The sequence below is a fragment of the Cnephaeus nilssonii genome (assembly GCF_951640355.1).
Source record: "Cnephaeus nilssonii genome assembly, chromosome: 4".
In the NCBI taxonomy this organism is placed as follows: domain Eukaryota; kingdom Metazoa; phylum Chordata; class Mammalia; order Chiroptera; family Vespertilionidae; genus Cnephaeus; species Cnephaeus nilssonii.
The window spans coordinates 34,734,644-34,749,198 of NC_137075.1; the positions used below are offsets into that span (position 1 = coordinate 34,734,644).

At 39.2% G+C, this 14,555-nt stretch overlaps 1 pseudogene across 1 annotated transcript; it reads left to right on the top strand.

Moving 5' to 3' along the window:
- The first annotated feature begins 8,543 nt into the window (after positions 1–8,543).
- LOC307098111 (large ribosomal subunit protein uL24-like) lies at positions 8,544–11,225 on the top strand (annotated as a pseudogene). The gene has a single exon. The product of its transcript is annotated as a large ribosomal subunit protein uL24-like (transcript).
- The last annotated feature ends 3,330 nt before the right edge of the window (positions 11,226–14,555 follow it).

A 14,555-nucleotide genomic window follows, 5' to 3' on the forward strand; every position in this document is an offset into this window, starting at 1 on the left:
CTGTCTCCAAAATAATCTCTTGTTATGTAGGGAGTACAGTTCTTTTCATTCATATATGAGTTCAGTAGTTGCTTCCCTAACTGCAAAGGCAATCGCATTAGTTGAGTAGCACCCGAGAGCAGCTTTGAGTTAGAGGTATGTGTTATACCCCATATAAGAGTGCTATGTGGGGCTGTTCAACACAAATGTAACAATGTATTTTTGTGAATGAGAGTTGGCATGTCAAATGCATCCTCTAGGTAAATAATTAGTGTAATAGTCTTAAGATTTGTTTTCTAAAGTTGATACTGTGGGTTATTTTTGTGAACAGCCTGATGTTTGGGACCGTTTTTTCTCAAAATAAACACATCCTTATTAAACCAGGAATTTGGAGGAAAAAAAACCTGGTTTTTTTTTATTTTTGTATTTTATATTTATTTCAAATACTTTGTTTCACAGCGGTTTCCACAAAACCCCTAGAATGTACCATGTATATTTTTATTTGAATCATAATCATTGTGCATAACAACACACACTACTCAAATTATATTCCATTGGGGTGAGTGTTAACATTAAGGAGAAAAGTAACTTTGTGGAATGGAGGGTTTTCAAAATTGCTTTTATACCCTAATGAAAAAAAATTGGGAAATAGATTAAGCTTTTCCACCAGTGCTTTGTGGTCCAGTTGTGCCCTTTTTGAGATATTTGTTGTGTGCTAAATTGTTTCATCCTTAAAAGAAAAGATTCAAACATATCAGTATTTTAGGGAAATTGAAACAACTGGAGAATGACAATTACTTTCTTCCATTTTTGTCCTTTCAATTACTGTTTGTAGCACCAGTTAACCTTCTGGATTCTGAGTCTTTGCCCCAGTGTTACTGAAAATAGAAAACCTCTTTCCCAGGTAACTGAAAACGTAGTGAGGTTTACACACTTATTTTACTTTCAGTTAGTTCAATTCATATGAACTAATTTTTGTGCGCCCCTCCCCAATTACTGGCAATGATTTTTAGGCATAGGGTACACCCAGACTTCTTAAGTTCTATTTATAAGAATCTCCTAAATCATTATATAACAAAGCAGAATAGAAAGAGGCTGAACTATGGGCTGCCCTTGGATCTGAGATCCACAGTATAAAAGTAGCTTTTGTGTTAAGTTGATAAACATACTACTACCCACCTTGTTTTCTAGTCATGTGATTTCCTGTGCTACACAAACTCACTTTTTACACATAACTCATGACAAAATAGGATGCTTAGCTGGATTCTTAGAAAGGGGTCAGTTTTCTAAAATACTAATAACACCTATTTAATATATTTCAGAGAGAAAAGGAGAGAGATAGGAAACATCAACAATGAGAGAGAATCATTCATCGGCTGCCTCCTGCATGTTCCCTACTGGGGATTGAGCCCACAACCCAGGCATGTGCCCTGACCAGGAATCCGAACCGTGTCCTCTTGGTTCATAGGTAGATGCTCAACCACTGAGTCACACCAGCCAGGCTAAAACATTTTTCTTGATTTTTTAGAAAAAAAGAGGGAGACATTGATGTGAGAACTTTACATTAATTGGCTGTCTCTTGCATGCCCCCTACCTGAGATCAAGCTCCCAACCTAAGCATGTGCAATCCCCCCAGTGCACGGGATGATGCCCAACCAACTGAGCCATACTGGCCAAGGGGAAAGTGTCTATTTTCTTCATTTTTTTATTTTTATTGATTTCAGAGAGGAAGGGAGAGATAGAAACATCAGTGATGAGAATCATTGATTGGCTGCCTCCTGCACCCCCAACTGGGGATCAAGCCCACAACCCAGGCACATGCCCTTGACTGGAATCGAACCCAGGGCCCTTCGGTCTGCAGGCCAACGCTCTATCCATTGAGCCAAACCAGCTAAGGCGAAAGTGTCTATTTCTAATTCCTTCCAAACTAAATATTGAAAGAAACTGAGGAATAGCTCTTTCTAATAGCTAGAGAAATGATCATCCATCCTCTGCACACACAGGGTTATTGACAAAAGATGTGTCTAGGTTATTTTCATAGGGAAAGTCACTGTGAATTAAATGCCTTCATGGTTGAAAAGAGGTTTCCCAGTAGATTTCAGTTCAAATGTTACCTTAACATCCTAAGCCTATAAAGATTTTAAGATTAGTGCTAGTCTGTGCAGGTTCTTAAACCTTTTACAGAGGAAACTAGTTGTAACAGAAAAGAAAATGCAAGCAGGAACAGCAAGGTATGGTAAGTTGGAAAGGAATAAACTGAAGTCAAATGAGGACTGAGAATGTAATGGAAGGAGAAGAAAATTCACTATCATTTCAGCCACCCAGTAATTACAAAATGTCAAAGGAATCTATTGGACAATTTAGTAGCAAAGCCTAGGGGTATGAGGGAAAGTAAAACAACAGGTGACAAACTAAACTTTACAAGTACTAGTGTTTAGGTAATGTTACAGAAATACTTGGGGATTATGGAATAGCTGTATATTTAATGAGATTGGTTGAAAGATGTACTTTATTCATCTCATAGTACACAAACATTAAAATTCTGTGGCACACCAAAAAGTACTTTTTTTTTGCTGATCTGACAAAAAATAGTTGAAAAGAGGATTCCCAGTAGATTTCAGTTCATTCACACCGGACAGTTATTGTGTTGGCTGTTGTCGTGTTTTAATTTGAGAGTCTAAAGGAAAAGAGGTCAGAATTTCTGACTAAATAGGTATTGCATATTTTAAGAATTCTTGTGGCATATCAGTTGAAAAATCACTGAAATACACTAATGTCAATTGGGGTTTGAGTTTCTGGACCCTAGTTCAGATCACCTTGACCAAGAAAATGCATTTAAGTTTAAAGAAAAAGCACCTTGGTAACTGGAAGAAACCAATTAAGAGTAAAACACAGCTATGACAGAAATGAGGGTAACCAGAAAAATGAGTTATATGTAATACGCAGAATATGGGCTACTAAGTAACTTTAAAAGTACTTAACAGGCTTTATCAATGCTGTACTTCACAGAGAACAGATATCATCTATACTGTGGTGTTTTTGACTAATATGGACACTATGTTGGAGAATTTTTAGTGTTTAGAAAGAGTTTGGCATAAATTAAAAATTTCGTCAGTTAAACTAGAGAAAAAGCTAGATATGGGTTTATACCTGACTGTGATGAGAGAATTCCAGATGTTTACAGAGGAGACTGACTAAATTAGGGATGTTGCAAAATTCCAGGTTTGGATTTTTGATAAATTAATCCTATTGAAGTTAAGTAAACCAAGGAAAAGGTCTGAAAACAGTATGTGGTTGTATTAGTAACTTCGTTAATTTAAAAAAATATTTAGCCCCAATTATGTAAAGTAGGACCTGTTTGAAGAGTAGTGAAGTTAGCCCTGTTGGGAAGTAGGTGGGACACTTCCCCCACAGCTTAAATTAGAGGTGCAGACTGTAATAGCAAGAGAGAAGGAATAGTACAATGGAGTGAATGCCAAAAAAAGGGAATTCCTAGAAATATGTTGAAGCCCAAGGTGAATGGGGATAAGAAAGCATGGTGCTCTCTGTTTCAGTCCTGAGCATGCCAGATTATTTTTTTTTAAGGTCACACAGGAATAAAAGCTTGAGGGACAAAAGATGTTCTGAAGTCTGACAAATTTTCTTGTGCAAAAATAACTTACATGCTTTTCACAAACCTAAAAAAGTTGTAATTACAATGGTTGTTAGTACTTGATCAAATTAGTTGTCTAGTGGTTCTCAACCTTGGTTGTGCATTAAAATGACCAAGGGAGCTTTAGAATCCTGATTCCCAGGTATGTACTCCAGATATTAAATCTCGGTCACTGGGACTCAGGCACCATCATTTTTCAATTGGGGTGTGTGTGTTTGAAATGTTGAGAATATACCTGCATTAAAATCTGGCCAAAGTATAGAAATCACGTAAAGGAGGTATGTGGGTAGGGGTAAAGGTGAGAGAAGGTAGGATTGAAGACAAAAATCCTTATTCTCTAAGGTTGGAGGAAAGCATGTTAAAGCCCAACTTGATTGGCCCACCACTCTTAAAGCTTCTGCACTGTCCAGTAGAATTTTCTGTGATGATGGAATTGTTTCATAATTCATTGACCAATATAGTAGCCCTGTGGCTAGTGTGACTGAGAAACTGGATTTAAAGTTACGAGATAGCATGCTAGAGAAAGGCTTGATTACTAATTCAGAGTTCTACAAATGTGTCTGTTTCCAACATATTTTATGTGCTGAGTTCATTGAAAATAACATACTTCTAGGACATAGACCGTAACGTTGAAAAGATTTTCCTAGTGTGAGAACTTCTACAACTGCAGACCCAGTCCATGTAGGTCACACTGATGTAGCAATGCCTCTTGCAGTATACAATTTTTTTTTTTTAAGTGCCTGAAGCCCAAGGCAGATACCACTATTACAGAATGTTTTATATGCATTGTGCTAGAGTGGCTCATAGACTTAACAGCTGCTAAAGCACATTGAAAATTGCCTGGCTAAGAGCTGAAATGCTGTTTTATGCAACATGGTTGGGCTTTAGAAATGTAGCAAAAATTCAGAGATTACACTTCCACCCATTGTCCTTAGCTCTTCCTGGATCACCCAGAAACTCCTATTTTAAACCATTTATTCTACCTCAAACAACATAAGCTTTCCAAATACCTTGTAAAAATTCCTCTTTGTCAGAGTACTTGATTACACAACTTTGGCCCTGTACCTTGATGCCTTCATGGCCCATTAAAAACACCTGGCAGTGTAATTGCAAGAATTCCCTAAAAAAGACTGGTCTTTTCACCAAAAGGGTTAATTAATGTGAAAGGGGTTCACTGACACGGATTGATTGACCTTTGCAAATCCTCACAAGCCACAATAATTTCTGGTGTGAATTGGGGACAAGTGAATTGGGGAGAAAGGTGAGCCTGAAAATCTATTTGTTCAGTGACTCAAACTCCCACTCATTTCCAGCTAGCTTGGTCCATAGTTTACTTTTTCCTCCCAGACTTCAAAATCTTAGTTTGATGGCTACTTTTTGGCCTCTTGTCTCCTTGCCCTAAAGAATACTTGATACAGACAGGTATGAGACACTTAAAAAGTCCCTCTTGGCCGTGCTGGGGGAAATTGTAGTGGGGCCAGGTGGTCTGCTAAGGAGCCAGCCAGAGCCAACTGCCAGCCCAACCTCATCCACAATATTTCTCTCCCTAGGAACCAGCCAAACCTGCCCGTCTCCCAGAACTTGATATGAACTCTTCACAAAAACTTCTTTAGTGCAGCTAGGTCATTCCCAAAGTCCTTGAAGCTACTGGGGTTTAGTTGCCAGAAAGTTGACTGTAACTGCTGGGAATGCTATGGTGGTCTGCCCTGTCCTTGCCAAGTCTCCCTTCCTGCAATGACAGCTAATTTCCAGCTCTCTGCCTTGGACAGAGGGAAAAGCAGACCTTAGTAGAATCTACGCCGCCCCCCGGAAGTAGTCATATCCTCATTCTCACTGTTCCACAACGGCCTTGGTGTTTGCTGTTAGTGTTTTCATTCCCTCCTACAATACTGATCATTCTTGTGGCAGGCCCGGCAGCTACCTGGGTACATAACCTGGGTCCTACAGCCAGTGGACCAACCACATGGCAGCACTCCTGAAGTTTATGCTGACTTGCCCTCTTACGCATTCACCTGAGTAAGAATATTAATGCAGAGTCCCTCGCTTCGTCAAGGAGTCCTCAGTCTTCATGTAAATGACTCAAAGGTTCATTTTTTCCTAGATCTCTACAGACCTTGGAAAGCATTATCCTACCTTTGGTGTATCTGAGGAATCCTGTTCCCACCAAGATGGCTGTTTCCTACCTGTCCTCTACATTTGTTTTTCATTTTGTCTTCTTTACAATGCCCTTTGGGTGTTGTTTTCTCCTTACTGTTGATTCCTTAGCCATGTCCCCTGCCCCCAGTTTTGCAATTTTAAATTCTGTTCTTCACTAGTTTTGTACTCAGCAGCTTCAGAATATCCCAGGCACAATGCACTTGAAATGTGGCCACACACCTTTTTTTCTAAGAAGAAATGTACTAGTGAAAAAAGAACCAATGTTAACAAAATGCAATTTGTTAACTGATACAAACACGAATATATTTGCTCAGATCAGATGACATACCATATTGTATAGCTGTGGATAAAGTTCATGTGCCTCCTAAATATCTGTTAAACTGTTCTATTTCTCTCCATCTTGACTGCCACCATCCCAGTCCCAGCTACCATCACCTTGCTCCTGGCTTACTACAGTAGCCTCCTGTATACCCACATCCACTGTGATCCTTTTCCAGTCACTTCCACAGCAGCCATAGTGATCTTTTCAAAATACATATAATCATGGCGCTTTTCCACTTAAAACTCTTCTGACTTTACTTGCCCTTAGATAATGACAAAACTTTTTAACACAGTTTACTCGACTATAAATGGCGCTCCTTGCCCATCTGTCCAGCCTTTAACCTATGCTCCCTCACTTAACCTGTTCCAACTATAATGGACTTCTCTTTATTCCTCTACTCCCCATTCTCTCCCCGCCACCTTTGCCCAATTGATTCCCTAGTTAACTTATATTCATCCTTAGAGTTGAGCTCATGTTGCTTCTTCCAGGAAGCCTACCTTGCCTTTCTTAAGTAGGTCAATAGGCTATCAGAGAACCAAGAATCTTGGTAGTATTAATTACAGTCACACTCATCAATTTGTATAATTATTTGATATGTTTTTGTTAGAGTAGAACACATCTATTACTGTTCAATATATATCTCAAGTGCTTAACATAGTGTCTAGGATATAAATATATGTTGAATGAATGGGAAAGGAAAAGGAAGAAGTAGGGGAAGGTTAGTCCTGGGTGAGGCAGTCTTGGAAATAGGCATCAGGAATGCCAAGCAAGGCTGAAGGAGCAAACTTTCAAAAATACACCTGAAGGGGGAAAAACCAAACAAAAAATCTGAAGGAGTGTTGTAATACCTTGTGCCTAACTCAAGGGGGTGCATTCCTACAGGTGAATTTTGTGGCCCTCTTTCACTGTAATGTAATTTCACAATCCTCTTCCAATGTCAGCCTCCAACAAATCCCTCAGTAACCTGCGTCTGATGCCAAAGGTGAGAGAGAGGGCATTATCAGAAAAGATGGATGTGCTCATTGCAATTCACCTGTCTTTAAGTCCCATTTCCCTTAAAAGCCCCCTCGCATATCTTAATTTTTTAAAATTAAAGTATACATATAATGAAATGCATATGCTTTAAGCATACAGCTTCATGAAGATTTACAAAGTGAACATGCTTGTTTAAACACCATCCTGCTCACGATAGGGAACATTGCCGGCACCCAGAAACCTTCAAGCCCCCTCCAGTTGTTACCCCACTGGGAACCCTTCCTCTGACTTGTATCACCATAATAGGTTTGGGCTGGGTTATATATAGATGGCATAGTATTTTATTGTTGGAAGTCTGGGCTCCCCTTGAGAGAGTTTAGCTGGGGGGTGATTCCAGGAAACAAGTGAGGAAGTGAGAAGAGCCAGACAGTTAAGGAGGAAAAACCAATATAAGGGTTTGTTGTTGAGATTGGATACATAATCCTTCCCAGAATTGTCTGAAGGATGGGAGAATAGGAGACCCTATTTATCTACTGGCTCCTGTTCCCCATTGACAGCGATGCCACAAGGAGGTTAACTTCCCTGCAATTCTGGACTGTAACTGATCTTAGATTCTGGCATCATTGAAAGACATTTGGATTGTTTTCAGTTTGGGATAATACTTCTGTGAACATTCTTGTACATGGCTTTTGAGAACTCATGTGTACACACTTCTTTTAGTTATATATACAGATGGAATTGTTGGGTATGTGTATATTCAGTTTTAATAGATATTGCCAAACATCTCAAAGTGATTGTACTAATGTATATTTTCACTAGCTGTAAATGAAATTTTAAGTATTTTAGGTTTTTTAATGGGTGTACAGTGGTATCTCATTTTGTGTTTATTACCTTTTGGGTAAACTTTATTGCAGCATAATTTAGATACAGAAAAGTACATAAATCATGTGTACTGCTGTTACTTTTCATACACTGAACACACAACAGCAAGAAATCAAGAATTGGAAGATCAGCAGCACTACCAAGTCCCATGCATGTGTGCCCTCTTCCCGCCACTATACCAACAACATTACTATCCTGACACTAGAGATTCGTCTGGCCTGCTTTTGAACTTCAACTAAATGGGGTAATATGTAGGGGTGTTTTTGTTTAGCTTCTTTGATTCAACATTATGTCTGTCAATTCGTATTGGTGGCATGTTGAGTTTTTTTTTCATTCATACTGCTGTATAGTATTACAGTGTATAAATATATTGCAGTTTATCCTGTGAACAGGCATTTGGACTTTCCAATTTTGTTTATTATGAATAAAGCTGCTATGAACATTCTGGAGCACGTCTTTTTTTGAACATATGTATTTATTTCTGCTGGCAATAAAACTAAGAATGATACCCTGGCTAGTGTGGTTCAGTTGGTTGAGCGTCATCCCATGCACCACAAGGTGACTGGTTCGATTTCCAGTCGGGGCACATGCCCAGGTTGGGGGCCTGATCCCTCATCGACGATCCCAGACCAGCATGCATGTGGGAGGCAGTCAATCAATGTTTCTCTAAAATCAATAAACATTTTAAAAAAGTGAAATTAGTGGGATATAGATTATTACCCCACACCATTGTCTAACTGCTGTTTTTTTTCTCAATTTTAGTCATTCTAGTAGAGGTGTCACATTAAAAAAAAATCTTTGAGAACCGGAAACAGTGTGTGGGTCTCTTCCCTCTTGCGGCCATCGTAGGAGCGCCAGCGATCAAAATGAAGTTCAATCCCTTTGTGACTTCTGACCGGAGCAAGAACCGTAAAAGGCATTTCAATGCACCTTCCCACATTCGAAGGAAGATTATGTTGTCTCCTCTTTCCAAAGAGCTGAGACAGAAGTACAATGTTTGGTCCATGCCCATCCGAAAGGATGATTAAGTTCAGGTTGTTTGAGGACATTACAAAGGGCAGCAAGCTGGCAAAGTAGTCCAGGTTTACAGGAAGAAATATGTCATATACGTTGAACGAGTGCATCGGGAGAAAGCTAATGGTACAACAGTTCTTGTGGGCATTCACCCCAGCAAGGTTGTTATCACTAGACTAAAGCTGGACAAAGACCGCAAAAAGATCCTTGAACGTGAAGCCAAATCTCGCCAAGTAGGAAAAGAAAAGGGAAAATACAAGGAAGAAACAATTGAGAAGATGCAGGAATAAAGTAATCTTATATACAACTTTCATTAAAAACTTAAAATGAAAAAAAAATTGCTTTTTAAAAAATAAGTTTTTAATGTTGGGATAATGTTAGATTTACAGTAAAGTTGCAAAGACAGTAGAGAGAGCTCCTTGCATACCCATTGTTCAGTTTCCCCTAATGTTAACATTTTAAAACTACCATGATACACTTGTCAGTACAGGCAGTCCTCGGGTTACATCGGACTCGACGTAAGTCGTTTCGTGGTTACATCGCCATCTCCCATTTATTTATTTAAAAAAGTTCTGTCATTTCGGCGTATGTACATATGTGCTTTATGTTTTTTATTATTTATTTACCACAAGTAAAGGTCAGGAATTGTTACCTTTCTTTTAAATTATTTTACTGTTTCACTTCATTACTGCTGTGTATGTGCTCCATGTGAGTGACCTAGGTGCTTATGTAGGTGGGTTCCCACTTACTGAGAAAATCACGTTATGTCGCGCCGTAGTAACGGATCTCCCACGTAACCCAAGGACCTACTGTACTGAGAAATCAGCTCTGGCAGGGTAGTTAAGTTGGTTAGAGCTTCATCCCAATACACCAAGGTTGCAGATTTGATTCCTGGTCAGGGCATGTACAAGAATCAACCAATAAATACATAATTAAGTGGAATAATAATCTCTCTTGCTGGCTCTTGTTCTAAAATCAATTTAAACCCTCACCCCCCAAAATCCTGATAAACCAACACTGGTACATTACTATTAAACTCCAGACCTTACTTAGATTTCACCAGTTTTTACGTGTGTGTGTAGTTCTGCACAATTTTATCCATGTATAAATTCATGTGACCACCACCACAATGAATGTAGAGAACTGTTTCATTGCCACAAAGGACCCTTTGTACTATTTACTATCACCCCACATTCTCCATCCTCCCACTGTTCTACCTAACCCCTGGAAACCACTAATCTGCTCTTCAACAGTATAATTTTGCCATTTCAAGAAGTTATACAAATGGCATCATACAGTATGTAACCTTGAATTCCATTCAAGTTGTTACATGTATCAATGTTCCTTTTTATTGTACCAGTTTGCTTACCCATTTATCTGTTGAAAAACATTTTTGATGTTTCCAGTTTGGGGCTATTACAAATAAAGCTTCTATGAATATTTCTGTATCAGTTTTTATGAGCATCAGTTTTAATTTTTCTGGATGTGGTGACTGGGTGTGGTCACCTGTGATGGTGGTGACTGGTGAGTAGTATATTAAGTATATGATTAGTTTTGTAAGAAACTGCCAAACTGTTTCCAAGTTGGTCAAATTATTTTACATTCCCACCAACAGTGTATAATAAATCCCTTTCTCCACATTCTTGTCAGGATTTGAGATTGTCACTATTTTTAAAAATATATATTTTTATTCATTTCAGAGGGGACGGGAAAGGGAGAGGGAAACTTCAATGATAAGAAAGAATCATTGATTGGCTGACTCGTGCATGCCCCATACCTGGGATCAAGCCCGCAACCCAGACATATGCCCTGACCAGGAATCGAACCGTGATCTCCTGGTTCATAGGTTGATGCTCAATCACCGGCCCACGCTGGCTGAGCTCACTAGTTCTTTCATTTTTTTTTTATATGTATGTAGTGGGTTTTGTTTTGTTTGTAGTTTTTGTTTGCATTTCCCAAATGGCTAATGATGATGGTCATCTTTTCATGTGCTTTTCTGCCATCCATATATCCTCTTTGGTAAAATGTCTGTTCATGACTTTTGTTCATTTTTTTAATTTAATAAATCTTTATTGTTCAGATTATTACAATTGTTACTCTTTTTCCCCCCCATAGCTCCCCTCCACCTGGTTCCCACCCTACTCTCTGCCCTTACCTCCCCTCAATGTCCTCATCCATAGGTGTACGATTTTTGTCCAGTCTCTTCCTGCACCCCCACACCCTTTTCCCCCCTGAGAATTGTCAATCCACTCCCTTTCTATGCCCCTGATTCTATTATATTCACCAGTTTATTCTATTCATCAGATTTTTTATTCACTTGATTTTTAGATTCACTTGTTGATAGATATGTATTTGTTGGTCATAATTTTTATCTTTACCTTTTTCTTCTTCTTCCTCTTCTTAAATAATACCTTTCAGCATTTCATATAATACTGGTTTGGTGGTGATTAACTCCTTTAGCTTTTTCTTATCTGTGAAGCTCTTTATCTGCCCTTCAATTCTGAATGATAGCTTTGCTGGGTAGAGTAATCTTGGTTGTAGGTTCTTGCTATTCATCACTTTGAATATTTCTTGCCACTCCTGTCTGGCCTGCATAGTTTCTGTTGAGAAATCAGCTGACAATCGTATGGGTGCTCCCTTGTAGGTAATTAACTGTTTTTCTCTTGCTGCTTTTAATATTCTCTCTTTGTCTTTTGCTCTTGATATTTTAATTATGATGTGTCTTGGTGTGGTCCTCTTTGGATTCCTTTTGGTTGGGGTTCTGTGTGCTTCCTGGACTTGTAAGTCTATTTCTTTCACCAGGTGGGGGAAGTTTTTGGTCATTATTTCTTCAAATAGGTTTTCAGTATCTTGCTCTCTCTCTTCTTCTGGCACCCCCATAATTCGGATGTTGGTATGCTTGAGGTTGTCCCAGAGGTTCCTTACACTATCTTCAAATTTTTGGATTCTTTTTGCTTTTTGCTTTTCTGGTTGAGTGTTTTTTGCTTCTTTGTATTTCAAATCTTTGACTTGATTCTTGCGGTCCTCTAGTCTGCTGTTAGGTGTCTGTATAATATTTTTTATTTCAGTCAGTGTATGTTTAATTTCTAGTTGGTCCTTTTTCATATCCAGTCGTTTGCTTTCCTCCATTTCTTTCATTTGTGATCTGTTTCTTTGTCTCCACATTTTCGCTGCTTCCCTGAGTTGGTAGAGTAGCTTTGTGCGCTAGGTGTCCTATAGGGCCCAGTGGCTCAGCCTCCCCAGTTACCTGAGATGGACACTCTTGGTGCCCCTTTGTGGACTGTGTTCTCGGCCTTGTTGTAGTTAAGTCTTGATTGTTGTTGATATCACTGGGAGCAATTGACCTCCAGGCCAATTGGCTGTGAGGATCAACTGTGTCTATGCCAGGAGAACTTCTGTGCTGGAGACACCCTTATGAGACAAGACTTGCAAAATTGCAAAAGCCTCTGTGCTCAGCTTGGATGAGGCGGAGTCTCAGGGTGGACCAGACAGCCTTGGCTTCCCGTCAGCCCTGCCCTATGAGGCCTCTGGGTCTCAGTGTCCCTTGGTAATCACTGCAAGCACCTCTGAGAGAAAGCCCCCCTCGAGTTTTGCCCGCTGCCAGACAGTCCAGTTTCTCCCCTTATGAGTCTGGGTTCCCAGAGTCTCACCCGGAACTGGAGTTCGGCACAGTAGGAAGCTTCCGTCTCCCTCCCACTTGAGAAAGCCAGCCGTGCACTCCATAGTCAGTCCTCTCCGCGTGCGCACACATCCGTACCTCTGCCTTCTGCAGCTCCCCTGAGTCTCAGTGTGCTTTTCTCCTTTCCTGACAGTCCAGATTACCCCCGTATGAGTCTGGGTCCCCAGGGTCTCACCCGGAACTGGAGTTCAGCACAGTCGGGAGCTTTTGTCTCCCTCCCGCTTGAGAAAGCCAGCCACGCCCTCAGCCGCCAGTCCTCTCCGCTCGTGTCTCCCTACTTCAGCCTTTTGCAGCTCCTCTGAGTCTCAGTGTGCTTTTCTCTTTCCTTCTAGTTGTAGAATTTCCATTCAGCCAGCTTTCCTGTGGTTCTGGATGATGTCCGTTTTGTCTTTTAGTTGTAGTTTTGAAATTGTTGTGCGAAGCATCAATTTAGGTGTTTATGCCGCCATCTTGGTTTCTCGCCTTTTGTCCATTATTTTTTATTAGATTCTTTTTAAATTGTTTAACTTTGAGAGTTCTTTATATATTCTAGACACAGGTTCTTTGTCAGATGGTTTGCAAATGTTTTCTCCTAGTCATTCTTATAGAGCAAAAGTTTTTATGATGACTAATTTATCAATTTTTTAAGTTTATGGATTATGCTTTCAGTTTCATTTCTAAGAACTCTTCACCAAGCTCTAGGTCCTGAAAATTTTCTCCTGTATTTTTTTGTATAAGATTTCAGGTTTAGACTGAGTTTTTGTTTTGTTTTTGACATATGGTTGTTCAATTACTCTAGCACTGTTTATTGGAAAGACTAACCTTCCGCTGAATGGCTTTGGCATCTTTGTCAAAAATCAATTGAGCATACCTGTATGGGCTATTTCTAGGTTCTCTATCTTGTTCCATTAATCAATGTATTTATCCATCTGTCCATACCATGCTTTTGTTAGCTGTAGCTATATAAAAAAATCTTAAAGGTGGGCAAAATAATTCCTTTCACTTTATTTTTTCAAACTTATTTCAGTTACATTTACATTTTAGAGTTTTCTTGTCTATATGTAAAACAATCTTATTCAGTTATGTTAAATCTATAAGTTAATTTGAGGAGAATTGACATCTTTACCATGCTGTATCCTTTAGCCCATGAACATGGGTGTCTTTCCATTTCTTTTAAACTATTATTTATTGCTGAAACCGGTTTGGCTCAGTGGATAGAGCGTCGGTCTGCGGACTGAGGGGTCCTGGGTTCGATTCCGGTCGGGGGCATGTGCGTTGGTTGCGGGCACATCCCGGGTGGGGGGTGTGCAGGAGGCAGCTGGTCGATGTTTCTAGCTCTCTATCCCTCTCCCTTCCTCTCTGTGAAAAATCAATAAAATATTTTAAAAAATAAATAAATAAACTATTATTTATTTCATCAGTGTTTTGTAGTTTTGAGTATACAGATTCTGCACAGTTTTTTTCTAGATTTACACCGAAGTATTTAGGAGCAATTACAAATGGTATTGTGTTCTAATTTCAGTTTTTACATGGTCATATTTAGTACATAGGAATATAATTCTTTTCATTTTTTTAATTACAGTTTATATTCAATATTATTTTTTATTAGTTTCAGATGTAGAGCATAGAGCTTAGACAATTACTTTACAAAATGTTCCCTTGATATTATCAGTACCCACCTGGCACCATACATAGTTATTACCATTTGACTATATTCCCTATGTTGTAACTTTACATTCCCATGACTATTGTGTAACTACCAATCTGTGCTTCTCAATCCCTTCACCTTTTGCACCCAGTCCCCCACCCTTTTCCCCTGTTTTCTATCTAAGAGTCTGATTCGTTTTGTTTGTTCGTTTATGTTCCTCTTTAGATCTCATAAGTGAAATCATATGGTATTTGTCTTTCTCTGACTA